Source organism: Stenella coeruleoalba (assembly GCF_951394435.1).
Source record: "Stenella coeruleoalba genome assembly, chromosome: 17".
NCBI lineage: Eukaryota > Metazoa > Chordata > Mammalia > Artiodactyla > Delphinidae > Stenella > Stenella coeruleoalba.
This window is the reverse complement of record NC_137163.1, coordinates 31285308-31309523: the sequence shown is the minus strand read 5'-3', so window position 1 is coordinate 31309523 and position 24216 is coordinate 31285308. Positions and strand designations below refer to the sequence as shown.

The window sequence follows — 24216 nt, the reverse complement described above, 5'->3', positions numbered from 1 at the left end:
CTTCTGTGGACTAAACACTGAATCATGTTGGAACTAAATGCTATTTAATGTGCTAGTGAAGTGTCTTCCATTTTGCATGAGTGTTTTCTGTCCATGGTGTAACATTGTGATGGCATACTCTTTCAAATTATATTTATATTCCCAGACCCTATTCCCTAATTTGCTTTTCTTTTCTAATGCCTTTTCTTCCCCTCTGAAGTCCATAGTATTTTAAAAAATACATATTCCTTGAGAAGATATTGAGCTTTTGCTTAGGGTCATACATAAAAGTGTTTGATTTAAATAATCACAGGAGTTAAATTGCATCTGCCAGGGAGTTCTACATTTTTGGCAGTTACAGGCTGCCTTTATTCAGTTTAATGATGAAGATTTGACTTCGTTGGATTTTTTCTTCTTAGTAAAATGAATGGCGCATCTTTCTTTAATTGTGATCCTCGTCAACCATTTGGCCCAGTAATGGTATGCAAATTAAACTCTTTAAAAATTAATGCTAACATTTATTAAATAATGCATCATACAAAAAGGTAATTTGAAATTCCAAGTTAGACTCCCTATCTGCTCATGAGAAAGTATTTTTTGTGCCATCTTCCTAAAACATCTTTATAGTCTTTCTAAATACCTTGAATGTTTTTCCAGTATTTTGCAAAATTATCACCATGGAGACTGTTCATGTAGACAGACTCTTTATGCTTTTCAATTTTGATTTGTATAAACTCTCAGATTTTGAATTTATATCACTGCTCTGACTTTCTAAACTTAAAAGGTGCTTATAGATGTTTCTTTACCACAATTTAAAGACAAGTCTAATTAAGGGGTACGTAAACTTAATTGTACAAGCTTACCTTCGCTTTTGATTCTCAAATCAGAGTGTATATCATATGCTTGGGAATTCTCTGGCAGTCCAGTGGTTAGGACTTGGTGCTCTCACTGCCGAGGGCCCAGGTTCATTCCCTGGTCAGGGAACTAAAATCCTACAAGCCGGGCTGTGCAGTCAAAAACAAACAAAAAAAGAATGTATATCACATTGTCAGTTGGACAATTGTAAACCTTATGTAACATCCCCACCCAGACAGCAGTGAACACTAGCGTTCAGCCTTGTACATTAGTGATTTTGTAAATTTGATTTGGGAATTTTAAATGATATTGTGACTATAATCGGCATAATCTGAGAAGAATGAAACTTCTCAGAGGCAGGTTTAGTAGTGTTAAGAACAAGAGTGGTAGAGTGTGACTGCTGGGTTTGAATGAATGCCAGTCCTATCAGGTATGAGCTTTACTATCTCAGACAAATTCCTTAACCTTCCTGGGTCTCAGTTTCTTCATCTATGAAAATGACATCAATAATAGTAGCTATCTCATAGAGTTGTTATGAGAACTATGAAACACTAATAAAGTAGCGATCCATAGCGAGGACACAACTATTAATGCATTATTATTATCTTGAACATTTTTCCCTTCACTGAGAAAACTTCAGCAATATTACTTAAGTGAATCTTCAAAGGATTTGACAATAATTTTGATTTGATTTGCTAACCTAAGAGCAAGCATCAAACATCTCTTTACTTTGTATTATCTATAGAAATAGAATTTGGGAAAGAATGTAAAATTCTTCATTGCAGACAGCTGTTTCTTCCATTCGATGTGAATTACTAAAAAAGAGAGATTTCTCATGCATGTTTTTATTTCAACAAACATGCATTTAACACCAGCTCTCAATACATGCAAGGCTTTGCGCTGACACTAGGCAGGGAAACATAGTAAGAGGAGATAGGGTCCTTATCCCCACAGTTATCCGGTGGTTAGCAATGGCCATCCTAATACATCAACAGTTAATCATAAGATTAAAAAAACCCCAGATATTTCAAGAAGTTATAATAATGAAAAAAGTCACCATAAGACAGCATATAATTAAACATCTAAAAGATGATATAAACAATAAATGTGTTTGCTTATTTTATATTTAATAATAACCTTCTTGTTTCATAAAGATTCCATGCTAAGCATTTAGATAGGAGTAAAGTGGTTGGGTTGGTCTATGAGGGCTTCATGAAGGAGGTGGACCTTGGGAACATTTTGAAGATTGAGTTCCAGGCAGGCTTCATCTCTTAGACTGTCCCATAAGTGTTAATAAGTGATCTACATGTTAATTCGGAGATGGGTATAGCTTGAGGGCTCAACAGTTGCCATCATGCTTAATTACTGTTCACATCCACCCTGCAGTAAGCTTACTGAGCTTTCATCAAGAAGCAGGTGGAATTAGTAGTAGAAGATAGATCACAAGCTTGATCGTTTCAATAGTTCTATGTTTATTGAGGACCCAGTCAATCTCCCCCCACCCCCAAAATTCAATATATATCCCAGGCACTAGGGAGAAAGAAATGGATTCATTGTTGGTTCCTGGCCTCCAGCTGCTCACAGAACATGTAACAAGTATTTGTTCTGCTTTATAATACATGCAAAGATAAGAGTAAGCCAGAGGTGTGATGAATGGGGGAGTGGGTGGGAGTGTATGTGTCAGGGAAAGCTTCAGAGAAGAGCCAGGGTTTTTCATTCTCTGCATTCCTGAATAGAAGCCAAATAAAAGTTTTAATTTGGGGTCAATTCAGAGTGCTTCACAGCTTTTTCCTTTCCACTGAATCTAAAGCTATGATCAGTGAATAAAAATTGCAAAGATAAGTATCAATCAACCAGGAGTCTGGGGGACAATCAATCTTTTTGATTGACACTTTGGTGTCCTTAGAGTTTGTTTCAAAAATGGATTTGGAAGATACTCTAAATCACAAATAATTAATAATGGATGTAAGCACAAACTGGTTCCCCTTACACTTAGGATACATTTTTTTCAATTGCTCATTTATTCTTTTATTTATTCAGTCATTCATGTATGTGCCAGACAGGCTCTGTACAAAATTTTTTGGCTGATTTGGGAACAAACAAGTACAATTTATTTCTTCATGGATTCTTTTTCAAATTTAGGATGATTTTATTTACAAAACACGTTCTTTTGTTTTACAAAAATTACAAAATATGACAAAAATAGAAATAGCTTCTTGGACTGTTGGGAACTACTTCTAAGCAACCAATGAGTTAAAACACCGATGGTCTTCTTTTGAAGAGCGATGACTGCAACACTCAGCCGCGCTTTATGTCTCCCCAGAGCCCCGGGACTGTGGGCTGCCTCTGGCGGGAGGGCCGGTGAGGCCAGAGTCTGGAGCAGCAAGATCTTCTCGTTGACGCAGAACCTGTACAGCACCAGCATCAATTTCTCCCCACAGCGGGACACCTGGCGCTCCATGGCCAGGCAGAAGTCCTCCTTCACGCCCTTGGTGATGCCCCGGGTGACCGTGTGGTGCTTGCTCAGCATTCCTTGATTGGGCTGTAGTTCCAGATGGATCTTCCCACCTTCCTGAGTTCTCAGGTAGGCGAATTCCTCCAGCATGTTGATATTTGTAACGTAATTGAAAAAATTCTCATATTGGAAGTTTCCTTGCTAGCAAATCTTATTGACGGCTTTCAAGAAAAGGGGGTCTCTCCCCACGGCCACTCCTGCTGAAGCAGCACGATCACATGCCCCAGCACCATGTCGTCTCTGCTGTCTGAGAAGGCTCTAAGCTTAAAACAACCTAACATTAAGTGGAGGCAATAGGGCATGACAGCCTTGCTGGTACAAGGCAGAAGCTTCAGATATGAACCTTTTCTAAACTTGGGCTTTATTTTTGAGGGTTCTTCCTGTGACTTGCCTCCGTCCTGGATGGGGAGGTCCATGTAGCACATCAAATCAAGGACTTGGGGCTTCCCTGGTGGCGCAGTGGTTGAGATTCTGCCTGCCAATGCAGGGGACACGGGTTCGAGCCCTGGTCTGGGAAGATCCCACATGCCGCGGAGCAACTAGGCCCGTGAGCCACAACTACTGAGCCTGCGCGTCTGGAGCTTGCGCTCCGCAACAAGAGAGGCCGTAAGAGTGAGAGGCCCGCGCACCGCGATGAAGAGTGGCCCCCGCTTGCCACAACTAGAAAAAGCCCTGGCACAGAAATGAAGACCCAACACAGCCAAAAATCAATCAATCAATCAATCAGTCAATCAAGGACTTTCTCACAGGTCATTCTGTACTCCCCCAAGGCAAAGTGGAAGGTCGCCAGCTGGATGAGTGCCCTCTGATGCTCCAAGGTCCCCTGTCCCGAGATCTGTGGCTGAGGAAGTGGTCCCTGCAGAGCTGCCAAGTGGTGCAGGCTCGCTATGGCCTTTTTATATTGACCCTGATAGATGATCATATCATTGAGGAAGATTCTCAACCAAAGCCAAGTATCCGTCTTCCACACCAAACAAATTCTTGTAAATTCCTTGTCAAGGGATTCCAGGGAATAGAGCAGCTCCCAGCTCTCTCTGGCCAGCTTAAAGCTTTCCAACACCTCGATTGAGTTAGCAAGTTCTACCTTATTGACAGCAATGTGATGATTCCTTCCTTTTGCTGAACAGTCTTCATCGTCTGAACTCATGGCTTTTTCTCTCCTCTCAGCTAGTTTCCTCTTTTTATGTATGTGTTTATTGTGATCAATTTCTACATCACCATATACATTTGATATGTCTTCCAGAAGAACCAGTGGAACTTGGCTAGGGGCATTAGGACCTTGGAACAGAGACTGCTGTATGCTGTTGACATACTGAAATGCATTCTTAAAGAAGACCAACATAGCGGAATAAACCACTTTGGTTTTTATATTTCGCATGAGCTTCGTCATCGAAGTTGTTCATGTATCTGCAGAGATCCTTCATTCTATGCAAAATATCACCATAGCTTCGTCTTCCTTTATACATCTGCCAGTCACATCTCATTCCAACATCATTCAAAATCTTAAACAACCTCTCCCAAGGGTCCACGATCTGGGATGATTTTTCAGTCAGCCCCTCTATTATGTACTTCCGAGAGCTACGTTTGTTCGGTGACATTAAATCAGACGTTTCTTGGGCACCTTGACGCTGACTCTCTATTTGAGTAGATCTAGTGACATAATTGATATTAAATTCAGCTGCTTTGTTCAAGTACTTATACACCAAATTGGCAGACAGCAGAATGTCATGGTTGTTAATTATCAGAGGAAGGACATCACACACAAATAATTTTCTAAAACAGTTAACAGGAGATTCTTGCTCTTCAATAGTTTCAGCCTCCAACAGTGCCTCCCCAAGGCTAACTCCATGCTGTACCACTGTTTCAGGGAATCATCTCAAAAGTAGAAGCAACATTTCTGATCGTTCCAAAGTGTTGAAGCATTGTTCCGTAACCTGTAGTAACATTTCACACTGGACCCGACCAGGAAGAGTTTCAAATAAACCTGGATGTTGAAGTCGGTGGGGTAGAGGCTGCAGGCCGTGATGAGCCAAGCCTTGGCAGCCCGTAGGTCCTGCTGCACCAGCTCGCGGGCTCGCTGCACCAGGAACTCGCAGTCGCCCTGGGCCGACATGACGCAGAAGGCCTCTTTTTTAATTAATTAATTAATTAATTAATTAATTAATTTTTGGCTGCGTTGGGTCTTCGTTGCTGCGCGCGGGCTTTCTCTAGTTGTGGTGAGTGGGGGCTACTCTTCGTTGCGGTGTGCGGGCTTCTCATTGCGGTGGCTTCTCTTTGTTGTGGAGCACGGGCTCTAGGTGTGCGGGCTTCAATCGTTGTGACTCATGGGCTTTAGAGCGCAGGCTCAGTAGTTGTGGCGCACAGGCTTAGCTGCTCTGCGGCACGTGGGATCTTCCCAGACCAGAGCTCGAACCGTATCCCCTGCATTGGCAGGCAGATTCTTAACCACTGCACCACCAGGGAAGTCCTCTTCATGGATTCTTAAAATCTAGCATTTTATACTTAGCTGTCTTACAGAGCTGTCAAAGTCCATTAGTTGGTAAGAATAATTATCCAACAGATAAGGAACCCGTCCATTGCAGTGTGGTCTTAGATTCAGAGCCAGCCTAAAATAAGGGAAACTTTCAAGTACTATCTAATTCATTAAATACGGAATCAATTCAAAAAAACATAGCAAAATAAACAAGATACAAGTTCGTAAACTTAAAAACAGCACAGTCTAAATTCAAATGATGAATAGGACGTTTATTAGAATATTTCATTGAGATGAAGTCATTATAATTTTTAGTGATAGTTAAGAAACTGGGAGGTTTCTGAAAATGCTACTATTACCACTCATACCACTAATAATGACTGCCAAGTGCTTTACATTTTTTTTAAAGATTTTTTTTGATGAGGACCATTTTTAAAGTCTTTATTGAATCTGTTACAATATTGTTTCTGTTCTTTTTTTTTTTGGCCACAAGGCATGTGGGATCCTAGCTCCCCGACCAGGGATCGAACCCACAACCCCCGCATTGGAAGGCAAAGTCCCAACAACTGGACTGCCAAGGAAGTCCCCAAGTGCTTTAAATTTAAGGTATACTTTTTCCTCACAGCAGGTGCATAAGTACGTACAATCATCTCTATTTGCAAAGGAGGAAACTGAGGCTGAGAAATGTTGAGTGATTTGCCTTCTGTCAGGAAGGAGTTGATAAGTGGTAGAGCCTGTACTGTATTTGATCTCTACTCAGTCTGTCAGAATTCTGTCTAACAGAAAAGTGATATTTCAAGATGGTCATTAATGAAAGAATTACAATTGTTTAGCTTTTATGCACTGAATTTTAATCATAATATCTGGAGAGTCTTTCCAGAAGGCTGCTTTTTCCCTCTATTATCAAGGTCTTGGTAGCTCCAGTGCTGGCGATCATGGAAGGTATCTAAGTATAACTCATAGAAACTACAAAAATGTTTTGTATTTTACTGGAATCAACACATAAAACACTGGAGCAGGGACATATGTGATATGTATATTACATAAAGGAAAAGTATAAATTAGTGCTAGGGGCAGCATGGGTAGTGATTACATAATCCCCACCATTTTAGGCAGGCGAGGCCCTCTGGAATAGGCCTTATCTCAGAGCCTGACTGAATGATGGGCAGGAGATAGCTGGCAGAGGTGGGCAGGGGTGTTATTTTTGGCAGCAGCTAGGACTTGAAGGTGGGAGTTAGTAAAGGGCTTTGAAAAACATGTTTAAAAGAGCAAAAGGGATTAGTAGGGGTAGTTAATCACATCTGGAAAAGACAGGGAAAGTGTGAATTTTGCGTCTCCTAAATGAAACATTTTGAAGTAGAAGAAAGCTATTTTTTTTCTCTGATATTAATATGTGGGTGGGATTCTAGCATAAATGCCCCAAGAAGCACTAGATTCATGACACGGCAGATAGTTTATAGGACTTTAATTGGTTTAAGTACAGTTAAAAATAAAGATGGCCTGACCAGTTGTTGAGGGCTGGGCATGGGAGTGTAAATGGTAGAACTATTTTATGAATAAAAATAGTCATATTCAACTGTCCATAGAAAACAGAGCCTGAGTCAAGGATTGAGAGGTGATGCTCTATTTGTGGGGTACAATTTTCAGGGTAGTGAAAGTGAGAAAGGGGGAAGTGACGTTGCTAAGGACGGGAAGCAACAGTAGGTGAAGTGTTACGTCGCTGGCTTCTGCTTTAGGATAAACCTAAAAGAGACAAAGGCAGTGGCTTGCGAGGTGCCTCCACTTGGTCACCTGGTATCTCTGATCAGATGACTTGGTGAAAGTGCCTTAGAACAGTAGGTGGGAGGAAAAGAGGGAGACAGACTTTATCTGACTGATGTCTGCATCTCCTCTCTCTTCTTTCTTATTGGTCAAATTTCTTCCATTAAAACACCCACCCCAACCAACATACTTACCCATTAGACAGCTGCTCAGAACCTAGATTTTATACTCCTCAGTGTGCTGTTACATTAAAGTCTGGAAGTGGTGAGGAAAACCACAGATTCCAGGTTTGTGTCTGGTCAGATTGATTGGCTCTAGACAAGGGATCACCAGAGCATAAGCTGAGTTGGATGGTTGTGACTGTGTCAGAGCAAGGGGCTGAGCCTCAGAAGAATCTGAGGAGGTGCAAAGAGATAACACATTTATTTCCGCTTATTATATGCCAAGCACTACACTAGAACTTTGCATGCCTTCAATCTATTACTATTCCCATTGTACAGTGAGGTATTCAAACATTAGAGAAGTAGTCTTGTCTTCAGATTTGAAATCAAGCAGTTCTTATTAACCTATTGGAGGGCAATTTGTTTTTTTTACCTTCTCTCCCCCTCCCCCTTCCCTTCTCTCCCCCTCCCCCTTCCCTTCTCTCCTTCCCCTCACCTCCCTCTCTTTCTCCCTCCCTTTCTCCCTCCCTCCCTTCCTTCTTTCCTTCCTTCCTTCCTTCCCTTCTTCTTTCCTTCCTTCCTCTCCCCATCTTTCTATCCTCCCTCCATCCCTCTTGAATCATAGAAGGTGAAGATAATACAGGAGAATGAACTAATTTAGCATGTTCCCTAAACATGATTTTGTTCAGTGAAAGCAACTGTCTGTGTGGAGTACTTTTGGAAGGAATGTGACATGCTACGATGCATCATGGAACCCACTTCTGGGTGCCTGGTTTACAACAAGGCTAAAGAAATGCTGCAGAGATCCTGCAGAAATCAATATTGTTTTTATGCCACTAAATATTCCCCCCATTCTCAAAGCTAAGATACCTGGTTTCCCGGAAATATTCAAAGACTTCAATACATGATTTCCCAAAGCCTGTGTGGATTTGAAAGCACTGACTGTTTAAGGAAGCATTGACTGTGCTGTGTATCTGCATGATGCTGGGCTCTATATGAACAGAGCACCTTGACTTATAAAACATATTCAAAGCGGTGAGTTTAATATACAAGTGATAAAGCCTATGTATACTCCTCTATATTTCATGGATAGTATATAGCAGGTCTGGTATATAGCAAACTATAAACTGCATTTAGATTAGGAATCAGTGAAGAAGGAAGAGCACTTTCCCTCTGTTTATTTGAGATGAGTTCAGGATTCTTGATAGAAATGTAAATTTTAAACATTTTCAGTGACAGGAGGAAAGAAATTGATCAGCTGTGAGCTGGCACTTACTCCCAGCATTCAATCAGGAGGCATGGAGGAAATCGGTATGAACTCACATATCAGAACCTATACTGTCTCAAGCCTTGACTCTTCTCTTTGTACAGTGAGCAGCCAACTATTTTGACCATTACTATGGAAAATCTGGGAGATGATAGCTTTGGAAACTCTGGAAAAAAATCAGGAAGAGGGCTTCCCTGGTGGCGCAGTGGTTGAGAGTCCACCTGCCGATGCAGGGGACGCGGGTTCGTGCCCCGGTCTGGGAAGATCCCACATGCTGCGGAGCGGCTGGGCCCGTGAGCCATGGCCGCTGGGCCTGCGCGTCCGGAGCCTGTGCTCTGCAACGGGAGAGGCCACAACAGTGAGAGGCCCGCGTACCGAAAAAAGAAAAAAATTAAATCCTTCTTTACACTAAGGTCTATTTTGAGGTTATCTATTCTATATCACTGATCTGTCAATCCTATGCCAGTTACATAATATTTTAATTTTATTACATAATTGTTGGAAGCAACCCTCTTTTTCTCTCATTTTTCACAATTGCATTTGTTACTATTTTTAAACTTTAATTCGGGATGAAATATAGAGGAATTTTCTAAAGGCTTCTCGCAATAAAAATCTCATTGAAATGGTCAAATCTGTTAATTAATTTGGGAAAAAAATGACATTTTCCCCAATGATATTAATTTCTTGTAATATTGTATTATTGCCAGTGAATAGTGCTTGTGAAATAGTTTCTTTTTTTGAATTAATGGGCAGAAGACCTAAATAGACATTTCTCCAAAGAAGATATACAGACTGCCAGAAAACACATGAAAGAATGCTCAACTTCATTAATCATTAGAGAAATGCAAATCAAAACTACAATGAGATATCATCTCACACCAGTCAGAATGGCCATCATCAAAAAATCTAGAAACAATAAATGCTGGAGAGGGTGTGGAGAAAAGGGAACCCTCTTGCACTGTTGGTGGGAACGTAAATTGATACAGCCACTGTGGAGAACAGTATGGAGGTTCCTTAAAAAACTACAAATAGAACTACCGTATGACCCAGCAATCCCACTACTGGGCATATACCCTGAGAAAACCATAATTCAAAAAGAGTCATGTACCAAAATGTTCATTGCAGCTCTATTTACAATAGCCCAGAGATGGAAACAACCTAAGTGCCCATCATCGGATGAATGGATAAAGAAGATGTGGCACATATATACAACGGAATATTACTCAGCCATAAAAAGAAACGAAATTGAGCTATTTGTAATGAGGTGGATAGACCTAGAGTCTGTCATACAGAGTGAAGTCAGAAAGAGAAAGACAAATACCGTATGCTAACACATATATATGGAATTTAAGAAAAAAAAATGTCATGAAGAACCTAGGGGTAAGACAGGAATAAAGACACAGACCTACTAGAGAATGGACTTGAGGATATGGGGAGGGGGAAGGGTAAGCTATGAGAAAGCGAGAGAGAGGCATGGACATATATACACTACCAAACGTAAGGTAGATAGCTAGTGGGAAGAGCCGCATAGCACAGGGAGATCAGCTCAGTGCTTTGTGACCGCCTGGAGGGGTGGGATAGGGAGGGTGGGAGGGAGGGAGACATAAGAGGGAAGAGATGGGAACATATGTATAACTGATTCACTTTGTTATAAAGCAGAAACTAACACACCATTGTAAAGCAATTACACTCCAATAAAGATGTAAAAAAAAAAAAAAAGATCATCTTTGTACCTTCAAAATGATTAATTTTGTAAATGCACCAAAGGTATTTGAAAGGGAAATATTTGCACTGGTACAACCATGTCATTTTTATTTTTTGAATTTTCTATATTCCTATTTTAAGCTGTGGTATTATTTAAAAAATCTGAACATTTCAAGAAGCATATAGAATAGTACCATAAACATCCTTTTTTTTTTTTTTTTTTTCTAACACCCAGCTTCAATAACTACCAACTCACAGCTGGTTTTGTTTCATCCTTACCTCAATATGTACCCCATTTCTGGATTCTTTTTAAGTAAATCCTAGACATTACAAAATGTTATTTATAATGATTTCAGTGTATATGTCTAAAACGTAGGACTCTGAAAACATAATATTAGTATTTCAACTAAATAAAACTAGCAATAATTATTCAATATCAAATATCCCCCAGTCAGTGTTCAAATTTCCAATTGCCTCATAATTTTTTTTTTTTAACAGTTTGCTGGATTCAAGCATTGTGACTGGATTTTGTGCTTCCCCCACTTATTTTAAGCTATACATTCCTCCTTCATATCTTGGTATTTTTTTTCCTCTCAATTTGTTTGTTGAAGAAATCAAATTGTTTGTTTATAGTTTCCCACAGTCTGTACTTTGCTGATTGCATCCCTGTGGTCTGGTTTAAAATGTTTCTCTGTCCTCTGTTTCCTGTGATTTGGTAATTAGATAGAAATGCTTGATCAGATTCAGGTTCAGTTTCTCTTTGCAAGCAGAACTGTTTCACTGGTGGTGGTAAGTTCTTCCATCAGAAGGCACTAGTGCCTGGTTGCTGCTTTCTGTGATGTTAGTGGTCTTTAATCATTGCCCAGCTCCATTCATTAGGAGTTGCAAAACAGTAATATTTTTACTTTATTCTACATATTTATTTTTAAAATTTTATTTACTATATTTTTATCTTATTTTATCTTTACTTATTAATTTACTTCTCATGTAAAGAAAATTTCCCTCATCATCTTTTTGGTTACTTTGAGGTAAAATTCATATAGAAAAAATGATAAATAGTTAAGTCTTTTCATTTATTTACTGTGTCACTATTTTTGGTCAATTTGAAATGTGAAAGGTTGAATGAGACTTTAATGTCTCTAAAGATGGTATTTCTATCCACTTTTTCTCAGTGATATATAGTGAATATTATCTCACTACACGTCTACTGAACTTACTTTTCAGTGAGTGCATTTTATTCCATAGTATGGATTTACTATGCTATGTCTTGCCAATCTGATATTGATGAACAAGTTGTTACTCTTGTAAATTACATGTTAATAAATAGGCTTGTGTAACCGTACCTGTGTGAGTGCTTCCTAAAAATGGAAATGCTTTCTAAGAGTATACATGTTTTAGATGTTTTTACGTGCTGACAACTTGTTTTCCAAAGCAGCAGTATTGCTGGTATTGCTTAAGTGTGAGTGTGCTTTTTACCTCATACTCTTGCCAATGCTAAATTATCCATTCTTTTAAAATGTTTGCCGATTTGATATGGAAAAATGGTGACTGATTATTGTTCAGTGTGCATTTTCCTGGTTAGTAGTGTGGTCAAAGATTTTTAAAATTTGCTTCATTGCATTTATATTTCTTTGAATCGTCAGTTGAATATCCTTTGCCTTTATGTTTTCATAGGTGTTTTATTATCAAGTTGGCTGAAATTTGGTTTGTGGCTACCCACCAAATGTAAGATTAACCTGAAAGTGTGATCAAGGATTTGGTTACTATAAGATAGCAGAGAGTTTGAAATTGGCATAATTTGGTAAGACCGTGAAGGGCAAATATTTTCTATAAGGGCATAGACTTATGTTTTGATGAACAACCAAAAGAAAGAAAAGGTTTCTTTTGTGAAAACTCAGGAGCCTTCCTTGGGGTACATAGAAATGTAGGTAATTTTCTCTTATTTCCCTTGAAATAAGAGAAATTTTCTCTTATTTCCCTTGAAAAAGACAGCACAAAAGAAGGTCAATCTGGCATATGTGGTTAGCACCAATATTTTCCATGGGTAAAAGTTCTGAATTTGAGGCTTTTAGCCCCATGGTCATTTCCTAGAATGTAGGAGTAGCAAAAGCATGGCATGTGTGCCAATACTGCTCTATCCTGCTCCCACGACAGACATCACTAGTCAATTCTGGCAGTCTTTCTTCTTGAACTTACATACATTATCATAGTTTTTTGTAACATACTTCCCTAGGCTCATCTTTAATCAATGTGCATAGACAATCAAAATGAAATTGACTTATGTCCCTGTCATATACCCAGGCTCATTAGAATTTAAGGTCCAATAGAGATGAATTTGTCTGATATGCTTCCCAGAGTTTACAAAAACACTTGGGACATACTAGACTCTCAATAAACATTTGTTGAATGAATGTACAAATAATCCCTTTAGACAGAAATTTTCCAAGGCAGGTTCACATATCCTTCACATTGACAACAGAATTTTAATTTTAATTCATGGGTTATCTATCACTGAGCATTTAACTTCCTAGTCATTAGTTCTGAGGTTGAGGGAAATCTTTGCTTTTGATGTTATTTGGATGTTGGGGGTTTGCTGTAACAGATTTTTTTTTTTTTTACTTGAAAATAGAATTCTGTTGAATCATTGTGAACATAGCAATTACAGCAGAAGCATTAATGGGAAATGGCTGTATTTTCAAATACCTCCGTTGTCATCAGTATGATTAGTATCCTTTAGTTCCACTCCTTCTGAATTTACAATTTGACTTTAGATCAGACTTGACGGTAGGTATGACGGAGAATAAACTGAACTGGATGGTAAAACTTACAGCCCATTTGTCTAAGGTCAACATCTTTTCTGATTCCTGTGTGAATGTGATGTGGGGAAATGTGCTTTCAAGCTGGCTTGAGCAAGGGACAAGCATGATATCTTTCTTTTTTATTTGTCACTGAAGCTTTGGGGCTGACACAAGATGGGGTAAATCAGGAATTATGGCAACTCAGTTTGAATTTGAATTGCTTGAAAATTGTAGCTCACTTCAAAATTCAGTAAGGTGGGAATAGCAGTTCAGGTATGTGACAGTGTCAGTTTCCTCCTAAGAAGCCCCGTTACACATGGCCACTTAGTCTATATCCTCAGCTTCATTAATTTTCCAGACTCCTTGGTTACTTTCCTCATCAATCTTATTTGAAAACTAATGATGTCTCAAACAATTCATTTTCAAATCATTTCTCACAATTGTATAGAAGTTTCTAGTTTACAAAGTGGAAAGTGCACTCATTTAATTCTCCTAGGTTAAGTATTTCTATTGTTATTTGGATGCCAAAAAAAAAAAAAATCAGAGCCAGGAAGGTAGTGCCCTTTGCCATATGATCACATGGCTGTTAAGTGACAAATCTGTGTTCTTTCCACTCCACATCGAATACACTTTCCGATAAACCACTTCTGCCTGAAACCACAGAACTGTGACTATTATTTTTAAATGGGGGTACACTATGAATATTGGAAGGGAAGTTTTTTATGGCCATTTAGAAATGAATGCAAAGACTACTGCAGGAGGTAGTTAGGTATTTCCCATATGGGGGCTTTATTTTTAAATATTGCATGAATAAGTGAATGCTTCTTGTGCTTTTTTTGTTGCTAACTTAGCCACTCCCCTCTTTGTGGAAGAATTGAGGGCTAAGATTGAAGCATCTCTTCCTTACAGCTGAGCTCAATTTGCAGTTCAGATCATTTCCTTGCTAGAAGTGAAAAAAGCACTCCAATAACTTGGTGACGGGAACTGTTTGACCAGGCATGCATAGTAATCGTTAGATTATTTATGCCTTCCATAACAGAATTTAATCCAAAGATTTTTACAATCCTCTGTCTTCCTAGTAATTAATCTATGAAATCAGGCAAGTATAAGTGCCTTGAATCGCTGAGAATGTGTAACGATTTTGCATTCCTTAGCCGTGGCATGATTATTTGAGTATGGATGAAGTCCAGTTGTACAGAGACTGAGGCTGTCAAATATACAGAAATTTGGATTTCCAAATGGTGATCATTTAACTTTTCAGGAACCTCTCCTGGCTGTGGAATGCCTTAAAGTCTTAAAGACTGGTTTTCATTACAAGATGGGAAATACCTTTATAAATATATTTAAGAACTGTTACAACCTTCAATTTGAAATTGGTGCTCAAGAGGCAAAGCCTGGGGATTGGGAAAATGTTTACTTTGGGCCTGAATAATCTGCCTGTCTATGGCAAGATGTAGTAGCATGTGTGGTTTTATAAAATCCAACTGATTCTCATTCTTTCTGAGAATTGGGTGAAGACTGTCGGGACACAGCGTTCTGGCCTGGAGAGTTTTCAAACCCTATGTGTGAAGACTCAGGTATCCTCTTATTCTGAGGAAATTCAGACGATTTAAAACAGGATAGCAGCCCTGATGATAGTATATGCTGGTGACAGTATCATAACTAAGACTAGCTAATCCTAGCAGAAAACTAAAAGGATCTGGGTACTTTTATTAACTGAAAATCAATCCTTTTGTGTGATTCAATTAAAAACATCAATAAAAATCTTATTTCAAAAGTCACAAGGAGAGTCTCTACCAATACAGCACATACCATAGATAGAAAACTGCTCAGCCCCTTCTGAATCGTTGCCTGTTTTAATAAGTATTCAGAAATTATACTCAGACTTCAAAAGAAATTGTAAGGAATTGTTAGCAGGTTTATTAATGTTTTATGTTTTATTAAAAGTTTGGGTGTACATTTCACAATGAGCAACATCAAAAATCAGACTTTCTGCCTGTAATTTTGCTTCCTCCTGTCTTTCTGCCTTTGGGATTCACTCTTTTCCTTTCATCAGCTGCCATTTTCAGCAGCATGCAGTAATTTCATGGCTCATTGCAAGCGCTGAAAACCTTTGAAACCACAAATGCTAACCTACCTGGCCTGCAGCCATTTAGGAAGAGATTAATTTAGCAAACAGAAGCAAAACACTTTCTACTTCTAGCCTGTGCATAATTTCACTTCTATCTATATTTATTTTACAGTGAGCAGCGTAATGACAATTTCAGTAATTGCAACTCTATAAAAATTTGCCTACCTAGCTTATCTCACTATCACAAGACTGTGAGTCAGTCAGATTAGAAAAAGTACAGCATGTGAAACAGCACTGGTTGCCTTCCAAAAATATGAGCCTTCTATAAAAACTCAAGTGATGCTTTGCACTTGTTTGTGTTCTTATCTATTGCGCAATGGTTTCTTCCTGATGTTTTGATTGGGACGGGTGCATTCCTCTTTAATTCATGGTGATTTATGGGGGCACGCTCCTTACAAACAGACCGATGTATTTGTATTTGGAAGACTAGAAGCACCAGCCCATTTCTGCAGACTTTGTTATAAATGGCTGTTATGTTGCTGTCGAGCAATTTGAACAGAAGAGAAAGTCCATCTGGGGCAAATTTTAAGCTATCATGCTTGGAAGGATTTCAAGGACTAAATTAGCCCACAAACTGTTAGCTAAAAATAAAAGTTTTATTGTTTCTTGTCTAACTTAAAAATCCCAACATCAAAATTAACACCAATTATACGTACTGTATATTTGTATGTATAGTTTCCCCTAAGGGATCATTTGTTGCTTCTTTTTATTCATTTTTGTAGTTATTACACACACACACACACACACACACACACACAATTGTTTAGCGAATAATGAAACCATGGAGAAATAATGACTTAAGCAAAATAATGTTTAAGAATTAAGGGAAAACATAATGAAAGTTGGAGACAGCTAATATACCAGAAAAATCATTTACACTATTTAACCAGTAAGAAGCATCATGAAGGAATTAAATTCAAGGGGCGAAAAGAGAATTCAGTGTGAAGCTGTTGACATCAAGTCCTGTAGCTGGAGCTTATCGTTGAGGGATTTTTATATGTATGTAAAGGATAGGACAAGAATGTTGCATTGCTAAGTGATTCTTTTCTTAGATCAGCTACGGGGGGGCCTCTGTTGATAAGTGACTACAATGTATGTTGTATAAAGAGTAATTCAGAGATGGGAATCTAGGGTTGAGGGTTGCATATTATGGTTTGTTTTTTCCTCAAGAAGAAAGGGATTTGGTAGTCATTGAATGACCTTGAGGTGTGGGATGGTCTCCCCAGTCCTTTGATAAAAGATCATTGCCCACATCCTAGGCTGCAAAAACAATGCTGCCAGTAAAACAGGGCGATACAATGAAAGGGAGAAAAAGGAGAACAGCCAAGCAGTATTCATAAGGCCTTTCTGTTTGGGTGCTGTAGCTTTTCCATTTTATACATACCGTATTCCCAAGTAATAGCAATTGAACATAATTTTCTCTTCCTTTACTCAGATTTGAATATTCTGTACCCTATAAAGGAAATTCTATGGCATTGAACTTGTTTATGTGCTGTTTTTATATTAGCTAATTCATTTAAGCATACAGATACACAGACGGCAGTGGGATGACTGGCCAACCCCCGCAGATGTACACCTCCAATCTGCCATCCCAAAACATTCATAAAATACGTCAACACAGCCTGGAATTCTTCCATGGTTTATGTTATACTATTGGTGCTCATAGCATACTGGCAAAATATTCCATGTTGAAATTTGTGGTAGTAAAAGAGAAAAAGGAATTCTCTCCATGTTTTGAGGCTATTTGCAAAAGTATTCTATCAATATCCTTCACCTATAATAAGCACTTAAATCAACACAAATTGAACATGAAAACACACGCATGTGCCAGGGTGTTGTATAATAAATAGCTGTTCATTTCTTTAAACAATTGATGGTAATTACACTGTCTTAATGACCATTTTTAAAATGCAGTGCATCTTTCCAGTACTGTCCAAAGAATCATAATATTGTGTGATAGAATCAAAGTAATCACAGAAACATACTCATAACCAATATTAGTTCTTCTGCAGAAATATATTTCTTTTTTAAAAAAAATTATTTATTTATTTTTGGCTGCGTTGGGTCTTCGTTGCTGTGCGCGGGCTTTCTCTAGTTGTCGCGAGCGGGGGCTATTCTTCGTTGCAGCGCGGGCTTCTCATTGCTGTGGCTTCTCTTGTTGCAGAGCACGGGCTCTAGGTGCTTGGGCTTCAGTAGTTGTGGCACGCGGGCTCAGTAGTGTGGCTTGTGGGCTCTAGAGCGCAGGCTCAGTAGTTGTGGCACACGGGCTTAGTTGCTCTTCAGCATGTTGGATCTTCCCGGACTAGGGCTCGAACCCATGTTCCCTGCACTGGCAGGAGGATTCTTAACCACTGTACCACCAGGGAAGTCCCAGAAATATATTTCTAAAGCAAATAATAACTTTTGGTGAAGAGTGTTACTAGTATCATGTGACTACTAATAGTGAACATTTCACAGCCAGAAGTTGAGAATAAGAGCTTCTTTCTGGGGGAGATTGGTGAGTTAACATTTTCCCTTCCAAGGGTGGCTTTTGACTCCTCATAGAGTTGGAGGTTGCATCCCACTGAGCCCCAAATGGTGTCCAGAGGCCGTTCTTGGCCAGTCCCTCAGGACAGGCAGTGAAAGAACTGTTGCAGGTCCTCCAGAAGACTTAGGTCTTGGGAAGCTCCACTTTATGTCATTTTTCTTCTTTTATCCCCAAACTTTTGAAGATGACAAAATTTCAAGGGTCATTTTTGTTCATTCTCAAGCGTCTGATGGTAGAAAAATGAAAGAGGTAGTGTGGAGTAGTAGAAAGTCTCAGGAGGCAGCCTGATTGCAGAGGTTGTACTGATAATCACTAAACCATCCTGCTCCTCACAGGTGGGATTTCTCTTTGATTAACCATGTCTTTGGCTCCATTCTCTGCGTTGGCTTTTTAGTGCTTTAATTGTTTGTTTGTTGCTGTTGGGTTTTTTTGTTTGTTTGTTTGTTTTTGCGGTACGCGGGCCTCTCACTGTTGTGGCCTCTCCCATTGCGGAGCACAGGCTCCGGACGCGCAGGCTCAGTGGCCATGGCTCACAGGCCCAGCCGCTCCACGGCGCATGTGGGATCTTCCTGGACTGGGGCACGAACCCGCGTCCCCTGCATCGGCAGGCGGACTCTCAACCACTGTGCCACCAGGGAAGCCCTGTTGCTGTTGTTTTTTAATCTCATTTTTACTCCCAAATTTAAAACCACATTTGGGACGTATCTGAGTCTCCTTATCATACCCATGAAGTTATTCATGAGATTTCAGGTGTGCTTTTGCATGTTCTGGTGTTGGCATCATGAAGGCAGGCAAAGCACTCCTGATGGTTTTCCTCTGTTGCTGATCACAGTGGATTTGGGTAGTTGCAAAAGGACACGTTAATGAGACTTTGTGATTTAAAAAACAGGTTATATTACATATGTATTATTTATTACTGAACACTAGTCCTTAATTTACCTTCATATTTTAGTCCCCTATAGTTTTATACAAAAGACTTTTACAAAGTAGGATATTTTAAAGTTTCTGATTTCAGATATTTCCCTTTCATAGTTCCAATGCGGCCACTGTAGATGCTGCCTCTTTTCTCTCCAGTGTCTTTGATTTTTCTGGATCACTCTCTGAATAGAATCTCTAGTAGATGCTGATTTCCTTCATTTAGCTCTTTTGGTAAGTTTCTATCCAAATTACAAGTATCACCTGTATTTATAGTTCTTATAGTCTGGGGTCTGATAAGCAATAGCTAGAAGAATGTTGCCATTTTAATAGATTTTTTTCACTCTTTTCAAGCTAATTATTTTTCCTCCATTTTTAAGGACCTCTTGAGTTTGGAATTGAAATAAAAAATTAGCCAATTCTTTTTCAACTTAAAATATTTCCAAGAATTGCTCAAATTGAGAAATTTTCTCTTTTTTTCCTGTTTGACTTAGAAAACTAAGGTAGAGTTGTTAACGTTTGCAAATTAAATCTTGGGCAATCTACTATAAAAGTCAAGTTTCCATTTTCCATAAGACAAAATTGTATTTCTTAGGCATGAGAAAAAAGAATGAATACGACAGAATATTTGAGGTAGCTCTTAGTCTAAAGAGAATCTCTCTTTTCAGCAATGAACTATGTGGATTTAGGCATTTGCTTTCTTAGGTCCAAACAAGAGCTACAGTGTCAGAATGTTTCCTCCTAATTATTCTTTCACAGGACATTTTTTCTCTCACCAAAAGACTCTTTTGGTCTAAGTCAGCAGAATTAACATCAGTGCCAAATTATTATAAGTTTCAGGCTTTTGGGGACACAGGTTATGCACTGTTTATAATTTTCTACATGGTTCCTAATTCTCCTTCTGCTACTACTGAATAGGTAACATTTATTATTTTACTAGAAGAATTTGTCTCCCATTGAGTAAATTTTTTGGACAGTACAAATTAAGGCAAACTATACTTAGAGTCTAAATAGTCTCTCCTCCTGTTAAGGGTATAAAATGAATACAATGAAAAAATTGCCCACTGTCACTCGGGCTTATTGAAATATTTGATTTCCTCTTTATTAATGTCTTTTATTGAATTTGATTGCCCACCTTTATTGGAATTGTGTTTCTGTTTTCATCTGGAACTATGTACCTTAATCAAAGTGTTGTATTATTTGAAGAACTGCATATAAAAACATTTTAATATATGTCGTTTTAGGTATTTTGTAGTAAGTTATTATAGTGGTCATACCAATTAAAGAACACTGAATGCACTGAATGTTCTTCATTTTTCTAAATACAAGTGTTGAATGTATAGGCAAACCAATGGAGGGTGTGTGTGTGTGTGTGTGTGTGTGTGTGTGTGCTACAGAAGAGGATTTCGATATATACAAAGTATAGCCAGAAAACAGTGAAAGTATTATTTAAGTTTCCAATTTGATTATTCAATAACAGTGTGACAAGGAAAACCAGCCTTTGACTGAAGAAAACAAAACAAAAACAAAAACATGGCTAGTTTTAGGCTAGAGTATATTGTCAAGACCAAGTTATAAACTTGTGAAAAACAAGAATTATAATGGAATTGCGGCTACAACCTTAAGTATAACGGTGTGAGTGTACTGCTATTATTTACTATGGTAACACACTAAAAGACAGCACTGTTTGGGCCATTATCCTCACTGCTCTCTTTTCAGTATAAATCATTATATTTATTATCTGTCTTCTTGTATAGGGGGTCATGAGAAAGGCCAATCAAAAGCTGAAGAAACCTACATTTCTAAAAGAAATTGGGCCTATTTCTAATTCTTTTTCTTTATCAAACACAAGGGAACAGAGACTTTTTTTGTGAAAAATTGTTTCATGTAAGATTAAAGTGCAGATTATTGGTGAGAAAATGACATTCACTTCTAGGCATCTTGTAGATCCCTGGGAGATATTGCCAGTTTCCCTCTGATATTTTTACCTTTCCTCCTTGGGGGATGTGTTTCCTGGCAGGTTTTGAGCAGTGGGCTCTGGAGCTTTTATTCTGTTCTTGGGACTTGTGTTATTATTGATTGATGACTAAAGCTATGGTCTTAGTGAAATAACTCCTTCTGAGTGAATTTACTTAAACGTCAGAAATAAGAGTCTTATGCAGATTTTCTTCCTTCCTTTGCAGAAATCTTACAAAATATACCTGTTTTCTCTTGCTTAAATAATTACTTAGCATATTAGCTAAAATACTTAGTCATATTTTATTTATAAAATTTCAGAAAAAGATGATCCGATTTCATTAATAATTTGATTGTATATTGCTTTTTGAATTTGTCCTCAGTCACATTAAGACCCAGGTCCCCACTGTGAACAAATGACTTTGCACAGAATGACAAGGTCTCTATATTCAACTCTCTGAAGGACAGTCAGGAGCCGGCAGCATCTGGATATAAGGTTTAGAGCACTGAGGTGCGTGGGAGATTGAAGGTTGAGAATGAATGGTGGGAATATCGTAGAAGACAGCTCAAGGGCCCCCTTTCTCTACTTCCAGGAGAAAGAAAAGTGAGTATAAAATACAGCTGAAATAATTTTGTCTGGATGGAAGCTGAATCTCACACCAAACTGCTTCTAACTCAAATAGGGTAGATAGGTGGGAGTGTGGAGATAACTTGTATAAGAAAAGAATGTTACTATTCACATAAGCAATTACTCATGACTGAGAACCCCAGTGCAGTGGGCACCATGGAGAAACAAATTTGGAGGTACCTTTCCCACCTAACTAAAAGCAGAGCTCCTTTCACATAAATGCAACATGCTACCACCTATGGCCAATTCATGAGTGCTGGCTAAGAATAAATTATGCCTATGACTTAGCTCATGTCCATGGATCCTGGGTCATGGACAAACAAGGAAAGAGTAAACAGGCCGCATTGCAAAAAATAAGAGAGCAAATTTCACACCCTGCATCTCTTTTCTGTTAGTTTTTCTTGAGTGTACATGTGCAGTAACAACTGTTTGCCATAGGTTAATGATGGGATTATCATTATCTAGCAAAGTTAATTTCCAATGTTTCTATTTTATAGCCAAAAGATGCATCTTGGGATACAAATGAAAATGGGTACCTGGGACACAACCATGGCTGGTTTTGAAAACAAGGATGTAATCCTAGATGGGTTTGTGAGTATTTGCTGTGTGGCCCTGAGGATTCATCACTGGCATTTTTTCCTAGGAGGTTTGGAAGGTACCTGTAAGCAGTTGTCATGAAAGTGTTACCTGACATCACAAACCCATTTTCCTTGACTCAGAATGAAGGTCCATTACCAGATGCTCCAGCTCCCTTTTGATAGGTTGATCCGGATTATTTGAAATTTAAATACTGGTTGTCTAGAATGCCTTTAAACAATATCAGCACTTCGACCACATCCACAACCAATTGAATAAGAATCTCTGAGGGTGGAATCCAAGCCCTGACCCTCCCCTACCCACAAAGTAATGTGACTCCAGAGTCTGGGCCTGGCCACACTGCCATCTAGTCAGCCACCAACAAACAGAAGATCATAACTCTGCTACTGTGCTTTACCCCCTAGCTCCCAGCCACCACACACATTTGCAACAGTCTTTTCTCTCTGGGCCTCTGCATATATTATTCTTGTTTTCTCTAATGGTGGCTGCCTGCCATATGTACCCTCTCTCATCACCTTTATCCTTCGTCCCTCACTCCCTTTCTCCCCAACGCTGCATGTGTATCTAACTCCCTACTCATTCTCAGGTCTCTCTTGTCTTCATGTCACTTCCTCAGTAAGCCTTCCAGAACATTCCACACACTGACACCCAAGCCTCGGTTACAAGTGTCCATAGAGTACAGTGCTTATCATCATTACATTGGCTTGAAATTGACTTTTACTTCTGTTCCTCCCAATGGGACTAGAAGCTCTAAATGAGTTTGAATGTCTTGCTCACCACTGTAATTATAACCCCTGCCCAGTATTCTTGAAAATTCCCTGTGCTGTGATTTTCAGTAACCTATCTTGAGTCTTACGACACAGTGAGATCAAAATAGACATATTATGAACATTCACCACAAATACTTTTGTGAATTAGATGGCATTTTTAAATTGGGGCATTGTTATCATCATAGTTAACTTGAGTATTTCCTAGGTTCTAACAAGTGATTTGCACACAGTATCTCATTTAATCTCACAGTGATCCTATGAGGTAGGTTCTGTTTTTAGCCTCATTTCACAAATGTGGTAAACTAAATCTCAGAAATTAGGTAAATTGCTCAAGGCCACCCAGCTAGTAGGTGGTAGAGTTAGTACTTATACCCAGATCTGTGTGATACCCAAATGCATACTCTTAACCGTCACCAGGCTGTTACTATCTTGAGAAACAGGTGAAACTAGACTGTCTCTGCTTTTGACTTGCCAGAAGGTGTGCAGAGCAAGAACCCCAGGCTTTAGTGGCACCATGCCTGACCCATCAAGGTAAAGGGTTCCAGCAATTCCTCAGGTAAGTGAATTAATGCAGGTCCTGCCTAGAAGGAACTTGGCCTCCACGCTATGACTTTCCTTAAGAGTTTTCATTCACCTTGGGCCAATTTCCCATAGTCTTATGCAAGCCAGTCATGGGATTTCTCACTAAGGACTTTAGTTCGTGTCATCTGTGTTTGTGTAAATACAGTCAAAGTGCACAACACAGGATGGTAGCCTGCCTAGAAGTTAGGTGTCTCTCTTAGCCATTCAGTGATGGACAGTAAACTTCCAGTCAGTTGACAGTAGACCTCTGTAAAAGAGGATAAAGCATATGTGTCATCCTCCCTTTTTCCTAGAGACTAGCTCCACCGATGCTTTCCCATAATAAACATACCAGGATTTTCTTGATTTTATGTTAAATTAAACTTATAGTATGTTCTGTTTTCCCCAAGGAAAAAGTAATTTATTAAAATGTGTTTTGGAAATATGATGAGTCAGTATTAATATTGATGACACAAGGTTATTATCACTTTGACAACATTGCTTAATTCAGCAAATATTCCTCAGCATAGTAAACATTAGCCACAAAGCCTGTGGTTAATACAAAGTAGGTAAATTGATTGACAAATACAGTCTATAGATTCAGGACTCTATGAGTTT

At 38.9% G+C, this 24216-nt stretch overlaps 1 long non-coding RNA gene and 1 pseudogene across 2 annotated transcripts in view; one reads left to right on the top strand and one right to left on the bottom strand.

Annotated features, from left to right (window-relative positions):
* Positions 1-22601, top strand: part of LOC307175846 — a 192978-nt gene extending 170377 nt beyond the window's left edge. Inside the window, exon 4 of the long non-coding RNA XR_013824506.1 lies at positions 21426-22601. This is a non-coding gene — a long non-coding RNA (uncharacterized lncRNA). The remainder of the gene's footprint in view (positions 1-21425) is intronic.
* On the bottom strand, positions 2520-5565 carry LOC307175845 (integrator complex subunit 10-like; annotated as a pseudogene). Its single transcript has 2 exons — positions 4089-5565; positions 2520-3786 (listed from the first exon to the last, which is right to left on the bottom strand). The product of its transcript is annotated as an integrator complex subunit 10-like (transcript).
* Positions 22602-24216: the final 1615 nt, after the last annotated feature.